Genomic DNA, 9,349 nt, shown 5'->3' on the forward strand with positions numbered 1-9,349 from the left:
TCGCTAATGTTATGAAACTTGGTGTTTGGAAACTCTGCTTAATTTTTGTTTCATTAAGTGAAAGATCTATATGTTATTAAGAAAGTATTTTATTTCATAGCTATATTTAAGCTCACCTGAATCAAAGCTTAAAAATTGTTCTACTTAAGTGCATTGATTTTAGGGGCAGTCTACCTCAGAATAGAAATGCATGTAAATGGCTGTTTCTTGTGTACTTCCTGATGCATGTTCATCAGACTTGGTGAGAAACAAGGTCAAAAGGTTTTGGTCAGGTGAGCAACTTTGGGCTATCATGGTCATCTTGTTTAATTTTTTATTGGTAACTCTAATTTGCTTAGATTTTCCACAATTTATTTTTTTTATTCACTAAATGAGTAATTGCCTCAAGTCTGATTCCTGACTTGAAATGAAATAAATACTTGTACATCAAAATTGCTGATACTTTAATTATCATATAATGTAACCAAATATAGTAGAGTTCATAGTGTTTACTGATACTAAGTAGCCTGATAAAAATCTCAAGGAAAAGTGGTTGATTGTGTTTATTATTGGAAATTGGGGTTTATTGTTTTCAGAGCCAAATTTACACTAGCGTTGGAAGTTGTCGATAATCGCCCGTATTGTACGGGAAATTTTCCTGCTGATGCGGAAAAAGTATTGGTTTCTTTATATAGCTGCAATTTTATTGGCAAGAAATTTCTGATACTTTGTCATTTCATGTAAGCAGTTGTAGACTTAGATACATTGTCTTAAGTCACTGACTGTAACTTTCTTAAATTAAAAAAAGTATTGGACTTTTTGTAGAATTTATAGATAGAAATTTGTTGTGTCTTTTTTTTTGTAAGTGCTGAGATGATTTTGACTGGATTGATTTAAAATCAGGTAAGATCAAACTTTAATGGTAAAAAGGGCACACTTTCAGATTTAGTAATTTTTGTCTTCAGAATTTGTTAGTATTTTCATTTGGTGTAACCATATAATTCTGTTTATTATATATATTAACTATATAAATTCTGTAAAAAAATCTGCTTGTATTTCACAATTAAATATAAACAGGCAGAAAACAATTCTGTATTGTACCTTTTAAATTCCGTATTGTACCTTCCATATTGTATGTTGACGGACTACTTTCATTAATATGCAAGACCTGACAGTTCTATAAATAGCGCATATAAAAACTTCACTTAGTTCCATTTTGACATCGATAGGCATTGAAGATTTTTTTCAATAACAAGACAACAAACAAAAAGGTAGAGGTATATAATAAAAGGGTCATTATAACTAGCTAGATTTGGGATTTTGTATTCGGCTCTCGTGGATTTTGCAAGGTTGGATCACCCTCGACGCTTGCACGCCTTGTGAGATCCGATCTGGCAAAAATCCACTTGAGCCGAATACAGCATCCCAGATCGACCTACTGTTATAATAACCCTGTTAGATTAAGATAAAATAAAACAAAGTGATGAATTGACATCTGGACTATAAATATATATATTTTTAAAAAATTGCTAATATGATCTGTAACTATAAAAAAAGAAGAAGAAAAAATGTTTTAAGAGATTAATTGACACCTAAGCTATATATAAAAAGTCAAATCATTCATATGATCTATATTATTTCTATCTTCAGTGAAAATTTGATGTTTTTTGTTTTTTTTAATTTATAAACTTATACCGTGTTCAGACTACGTTTTTAATCCTATATTAACTTGGGTTTATTTTTTAAACTCGTTAGCGTCCACACTTTGACTATATGTGGTGTAAAACGTGAATTGTGTAAATGTCAAGTGGGTTCTGTAATATAGCATTAAAACTACCTCGGGAGGTGGTTTTAATACTATATTAAAAAAGTAATACTACATTATTTTACAAGTGTGAAGGCAAATGTGAGTTATAACTGGTTTTACAATCCCAAATCCCCAGATCTTACCTTTTGGTGGAAGAATACCATGTGTTTCTCTTTTGTATCAAACACTGGGTCCGGCTCATATTGAATTTCCACTTTTTTCGCAATTTTTAGCCTCACTTTTCTTTGAAGGAAACAGGATAACGTGCTCATCTCTAAGCAACCGAGCATCAAACAGATATGCGGGAGTTTTGTTCTAATCATGAAACTGATAACCAAGAGTTGTTTTTATAAGAAAATTAAATGTTTATAGACGAGTTTAATGCAAAAGTGAAACTGAAAGTAGATCTAGACATTTAAATGATCAGTTACATGTTTTAGATCTACTTGAACTGTATTTCGGGATTATATTCAAGTTGGTTTTGTTTAAGCGGCATTTTAAAAGAAAGAATAAAGTGTAATTAAAGTTGTTTAAAAAGAAAATTGTTATTGTTTACATAAATGTTATAGAGACAAGAAAGATAACTCATGCACACCGCAACTAGTAGACACATGTAGATAGTTCTTTTATATAAAAATTATGACGTAGTTTGTATATAAGTCTCAGTGACGCAATCGGTACGCACAACGGTTGAATGGAATTTTATGCATAGTGTCAGTGGTATGCGAGATCGATTTCCAGCGCAAATCCTGTTAAACTTTTTTTTCTGTCAAAAACGACAGAAAGTACTATTCTTTGATGGTGAGTTGCAAACCATATTTAGATTTTATATTTTATCCGCGTGTTAAAATATTTTAAACTATTTAACCGCGTTATTTCTATAATTAGTCAATTATTCTTTTACTGTGTCTGTGATAAATATAAACATGTGTTTTTATACCTCTTTTTTATGACGTATGAAAAATAGTAAGTCAACAACTCAGAATTGTTTCATCAATTTTAAAATACTCCGTTTCATCGCCGTACGAAGTTTCATAAATAAATGTATGTTGAGTCAATTAATGTCACTGACATGTCATTTCCGGTGTGAAATATTTTATTTTATGAATAAAAGATAAAATCCCTGTATAACCATTTTTAAAACACAAAAGCTAAGCTATATTTGTGTTTAAAATATCTAAAATATCGAAAGACGCGTCATCTTATTATTGTTTTTAATAATTTATTGCAGGTTGATTGTGATTTGTTTTGTTTTGCATTTTAATGCCGTTTTTCAACAGTAACGGACAGTTAACTTAGAGTTCCTGGATTCCGTACCAGTAAAAACCTGTTCTCCGCAAGTAGTTGTCAACTTCCCCACATGATTATGAGATGGAGGACGAATAATTATAGTCACAATACCCACTATCAAATCGTCACGGAGAAGAAAAGCCTCGCCCGGGGATCGCACTCGTGATCCTGCGATCCGCAAATCTGCGGTGTCCTTATTCAGCTTGCTAAGCAAGTTCTTCAACTTATATAAATCAATTTCGACATTTCATTCCTGATGAATCCATTCATCGAAGCGGGCCCGGACTAGCTAGACTCTCTGCACTGTTAATGAATACGCTTTTGAAATGAAGGGACATATACAGGTGTTGTGTTTTTTCTCTTTCTTTTCTAGAATAACAGTAATGGTTTTTAAAAAACTGAGGAATGTATATACATGTAGTTAAGGTATCAGAGAGGGGGGCATGGATGTTTTTGTCATGCTAAAACGTGCGCACGTATTAGTTACTTCGTGTTCACGTAATATCTATTACTTGCGTACGTAATAAGAATTATGTTACATGTTACGTGCGCACGTAATTGTATTAAACATCTGCGCACGTATTAGTATTAAAAAATACCTCTGCGCACATATCACTCGGCATGATTGAAAGCTTACTATAGACATCACTTATTAGCTTATACCTGGGCACGTGCGCAGATGTTTCTTAGACTAACACGTGCGTACTAAGCAACTATGCCGGTTCTTTATCGCTGCAGCCGTTTCGTCTCGAATCTGTCTGTCTTTCTATTCGAGGAAAGGAAAAGCGGTAATCCAGAGGGAGGCCGGGTCATCTGCTTCTCACTGTCAACCATGACCTATTGTTATTTTGTAAACAATTTATACCTACCGCTCTAATGAATTCAGTGTTCAATACCATTAGAATAAAATCAAATGTCTTCATGCGCGCATACAAATGTTACTACTTGGGTATATCCCAGGTCGTCTTGTAAACTGATTTTAATATAAACGCAATATATAATATAAATGCAACAATTGTAATTGGAATATAAGATAATGGACTGAAATCAAATAATTTTCTTTCATTTATAATCCAAAATCCTTTGCAGGAAATCAGAAGCATTTTACTTTACATAATTTATATAAGGGCATTTTGGCGGGAAACTGCACGTGCCTTTCATGTCACTCCTTCGTAATGATCTTACATACGCTAATGTATATTTCGTGCTTCTCATATCGATATTATAGTTTCGTGTCAAAGGAAACATTTTTGATTTAATCCAAGAAATTAATTTGAATAAACTACATAGATATGCTTCCATAGTTGTAATACCGATCAAACTCGTTTCCGGCGACATTTCTGCGGGTACGTGTTTGAATTATGTGGTAAGGATTTAATAATATTCAACTCGTATATTATTTATTCAAGTAAAATGAACACTGTCGTTTTTTCAACTTACTTGATGAAAATACTTCATTACATATTTAAATAAAAAATCACCGAAAATATGAAAAATGTAAACTTGTAAGACAAAGTCCTGCCTCCTGATTTATTCGACGAAGGTTTTGTTTTATACGAATGTCACACATACAAAACAAAAAAAAAACAACACTAAATATGTAAGGAGATATAGAAGCAAAAATGTTTTTTAAAAGTTAATATTTCATCAAGTATGTGAAACAACTCGCTAAATTACTATAAATCCAAAAAATGCAAAACTGTTTCTATGTTGCTGTGGTAACGCATATGAAATGAAAATTTTGGATTTTAGTTTTAGAAATTTTCTTGATAAGAAATAAAATGAAACAGAAATAATAAGTAGAGAATACGTCTAAGTAGATGTATAAAATAAAAAAAATCTTATTTCTTTAAAGAGTTTACGGTCGTCCTTACATGAAAGAGTTATCTCCCTTGTTTTCCTTGTTTTTGCACAATCATTCTGTATTAAAATACAAATTCTAACACGATCCGATTCATTTTCCTATTAAACAAAGAAGGAAGAAAGCAATGAATTATCATACAACAAATCACTGTTCTGACGTCACATTTATTACGTCACGGCGTCAAGCGGCCTAGCTGCGCGCTGGAAAAGAAACCGATTGAAAACGGGCAAATATTTTATGCATGTCATCAAGGATGTACTTTAAAATCCTTTATAACGTGTTAGAATCGAAATAATATATCTCATTTAGTGATTTGCTCTTGAATAAATCACTGCTTGTCGTTCAGATACGTATTATTATATCACTCGGGCTACGCCCTCGTGATATAATTCCTTCGCATCTGAACTCCAAGCAGTGATTTATTCAACGACAAATCACTGGATGAGATATATTATTTCTTAAATAAAAAATCGTTTCAAGAAGTTGGATCACTGTGTTTTGTGACGACATACAATTTATAGGGTTCAGCAATATAAAATAAAATATATTGCAAAATAGTTTTCTATACCCCCGTTCTAAATGATCAAATATCTTTTCAGCGTAAGTCTTAGATAGGTGTAATAATCAATTATTTTTGGTTCATTACCGACGTCTGGTCATTATATCTTAGTGGATTTTGAAAAAAATAGTTAATTACCAATTGAATGGTGTTGCTTTAAATGCATATTTAGTGGGGGCCATTTTTGGTCCTTATCATATCCCATCCTTTCCTGAAGGGAAGAGGATTATAAATGACTACAACTGTAAGATTAACCCTTACCCTGCTAAATTTCTATAATGAACTTGTCCATCTTTCAATTTGGACAGTGCCATTAACTGTTAAAAGGGGTACTTACCAAAAAGATACTAACTGAATGGCAAACAGTGCAGACCATGATCAGACTGCACGGATGTGCAGGCTGATCTTGGTCTGCACTGGTCGCAAAGGCAGAATCACTTGCCGCCAGTAGGCTAAGTGTTAAAAGCCCAGCAAGGTCCTTAACTCTTTGGTGACAGTGTGGATAAACAACTACATGTAGTTGGATAAGAGAGGGGTGACCATTTTGAAGGAAGTGACATAAATAGAGCTTTCCAGGCCTTTTCGTCCTTCTTTTTGCTGGATAAGTTTTTACTAAATTATGACATGTTTGTTGTTGTCCAATCTAAAAATTAGGCTGTTTAATCAGAAATATATAACAATATATACCAATATTTTTAACTCTTAAGCCATAGATTCAAAATTTCATTTTTGTTCCACTGTGATTTATTTACTGCAAGTTGACTAAAAGTTAGGAAACAGAAAAAACTTTATCAAAGTGAAGACACGAGAAGATTTTAAACCAGTGCTGTGTTCTGAATGAATGTAGTTCAGGTGGCTTTTTACACAACAATCACTTAGAAAATTAATGTCATCATTTTTAGCTCGACTATTCATAGAATAGTAGAGCTATTGGACTCGCCCATGCGTCGGCGTCCGCGTCCGCATCGGCGTCCGCGTCCCGATTTGGTTAAGTTTTTGTATGTAAGCTGGTATCTCAGCAACCACTTGTGATAATGGATTGAAACTTCACACACTTATTCACTGTGATAAACTGACTTACACTGCACAGGTTCCATAACTCTGTTTTGCTTTTTTACAAAATTATGCCCCTTTTTTGACTTAGAAATTTTTGGTTAAGGTTTTGTATGTAAGCTGGTATCTCAGTAACCACTTGTGGGAATGGATTGAAACTTCACACACTTATTCACTGTGATAAACTGACTTACATGGCACAGGTTTCATAACTCTATTTTGCTTTTTTACAAAATTATGCCCCTTTTTCGACTTAGAATTTTTTGGTTAAGGTTTTGTATGTAAGCTGGTATCTCAGTACTCACTAATGGGAAAGGATTGAAACTTCACACACTAGTTCACTGTCATGATATGACATGCAGTGCAAAGGGTCAATAACTCAACTTCGCATTTTACAAAATTATGCCCCTTTTCAACTTAGGAGTTTTGGGTTAAATTCTTATTTGTAAGCTGGTATCTCAGTACCCACTAATGGGAATGGATTGAAACTTCATACACTTGTCCACTGTCATGAGCTGATAAGCACTATGCAGGTTCCATAACCCAGTTTTACTTTTTTACTAAATTATGCCCCTTTTTCGACTTCCGTCTTCATTCAAGCGACAAGGCTGTTGAATAGTCGAGCGTTGCTGTCCTCCGACAGCTCTTGTTATGAGGATGGAATAGATAAAACAGAATTTGTGTCCTTCATATTTTTTTAGAATAAAGGTAATTGTTATAATGTACATTTTAAGGTGCATTAAGATGATTAAAAAGCAGCAGAGATAAGTATTATGACTCTGGACGGACAGAATATGGAGCAGTACATGTATCCATATACTCCATATACTTCAGTAAAGCCCGCCCGCTTAGCTCAGTAGGGAGAGTGTTGGTCTACGGATCGCGGGGTCGCGAGTTCGATCCTGGGGCGGGGCGTATGTTCTTCGTGACAATTTGGTAAAAGACATTGTGTCTGAAATCATTCGTCCTCCACCTCTGATAATTCATGTGGGGAAGTTGGCAGTTACTTGCGGAGAACAAGTTTGTACTGGTACAGAATCCAGGAACACTGGTTAGGTTAATTGCCCGCCGTTACTTAACTGAAATACTGTTGAAAAACAGCGTTCAACCTAAAACAAACAAACAAAATATACATCAGTAAATGTGGGTACAGTATAAAAAAAAATCGGGTCCAAAGCATACATCAAATTTTTAATAAAGATGTTTCATATAAAGAAATAAAAGTTGTGAGAAGTATTTCACTTTTATTTTGCCAGTGTTTGTCAGTGGTTTATTTCACATAAGCACCGCAGGGCTACAGCCAGAGCTTTTCTGGAAGAAGTCACTTCTCCCTCGAGCAGATTTTGAGAGAAGTGGTGAGACTTTAGGGAGAAGAAGAATGTTTTCTTCAAATTTATTATTTCCTACTCAACATAAAACACCTGACTGTAAGCAAGCTTGTGAAGTGATAGAGAAGGTGGCTATTATTTTTAGCTCACCTGAGCAATGCTCAGGTGAGTTTTTCTGATCGCTCGATGTCCGGCGTCCGTCGTCCATCGTCTGTCGTCTGTCGTCCGTCGTCTGTCAACATTTAGCTTGTGTATGCGATGGAGGCTGTATTTTTCAATTAATCTTCATGAATATTGGTCAGAATGATAACCTTGATGAAGTCTAGGCCAAGTTCGAAAATGGGTCATCTCGGGTCAAAAACTAGGTCACTAGGTCAAATCAAAGAAAAACCTTGTGTATGCGATAGAGGCTGTATTTTTCATTTAATCTTCATGAATATTGGTCAGAATGATAACCTTGATGAAATCTAGGCCGAGTTCGAAAATGGGTCATCTCGGGTCAAAAACTAGGTCACTAGGTCAAATCAAAGAAAAACCTTGTGTATGCGATAGAGGCGGTATTTTTCAATTAATCTTCATGAATATTGGTCAGAATGATAACCTTGATGAAATCTAAGCCGAGTTCGAAAATGGATCATCTCGGTTCAAAAACTAGGTCACTAGGTCAAATCAAAGAAAAACCTTGTGTATGCGATAGAGGCTGTATTTTTCAATTCTTTTTCATGAATATTGGTCAGAATGATAACCTTGATGAAATCTAGGCCGAGTTCGAAAATGGGTCATCTCGGGTCAAAAACTAGGTCACTAGGTCAAATCAAAGAAAAACCTTGTGTATGCGATAGAGGCGGTATTTTTCAATTGATCTTCATGAATTTTGGTCAGAATGATTACCTTGATGAAATCTAGGCCGAGTTCGAAAATGGGTCATCTCGGGTCAAAAACTAGGTCACTAGGTCATATCACGTAAAAACCTTGTGTATGCTATAGAGGCTGTATTTTTCAATTGATCTTCATGAATTTTGGTCAAAATGATTACCTTGATGAAATTTAGACCAAGTTCAAAAATAAATCATCTGGGGTCAAAAACTAGGTCACTATGTCAAATCAAAGAAAAACCTTGTGTATGCAATAGAGGCTGTATTTTTCAACTGATCTTCATGAAATTTAGCCGGAATGATTACCTTGATAAAATCTAGGCCGAGTTCGAAAATGGGTCATCTGGGGTCAAAAACTAGGTCATTAGGTCAAATCGAAGAAAAACATTGTGTATGCAATAGAGGATGTAAATCTTGTGTATGCGATAGAGACTGTTTTTTTCAATTGATTTTTATGAAATTTGGTCAGGTTGATTGCCTTAATGAAATCTAGGTCGAATTTGAATATGGGTCATCTGAGGTCAAAAACTAGGTCATATCTAAGAAAATGCTTGTTTTATCGCAAGAGACCAATTTTTTGGTCCAATCTTAATG

Source organism: Mercenaria mercenaria, unplaced genomic scaffold (assembly GCF_021730395.1).
Source record: "Mercenaria mercenaria strain notata unplaced genomic scaffold, MADL_Memer_1 contig_1717, whole genome shotgun sequence".
NCBI lineage: Eukaryota > Metazoa > Mollusca > Bivalvia > Venerida > Veneridae > Mercenaria > Mercenaria mercenaria.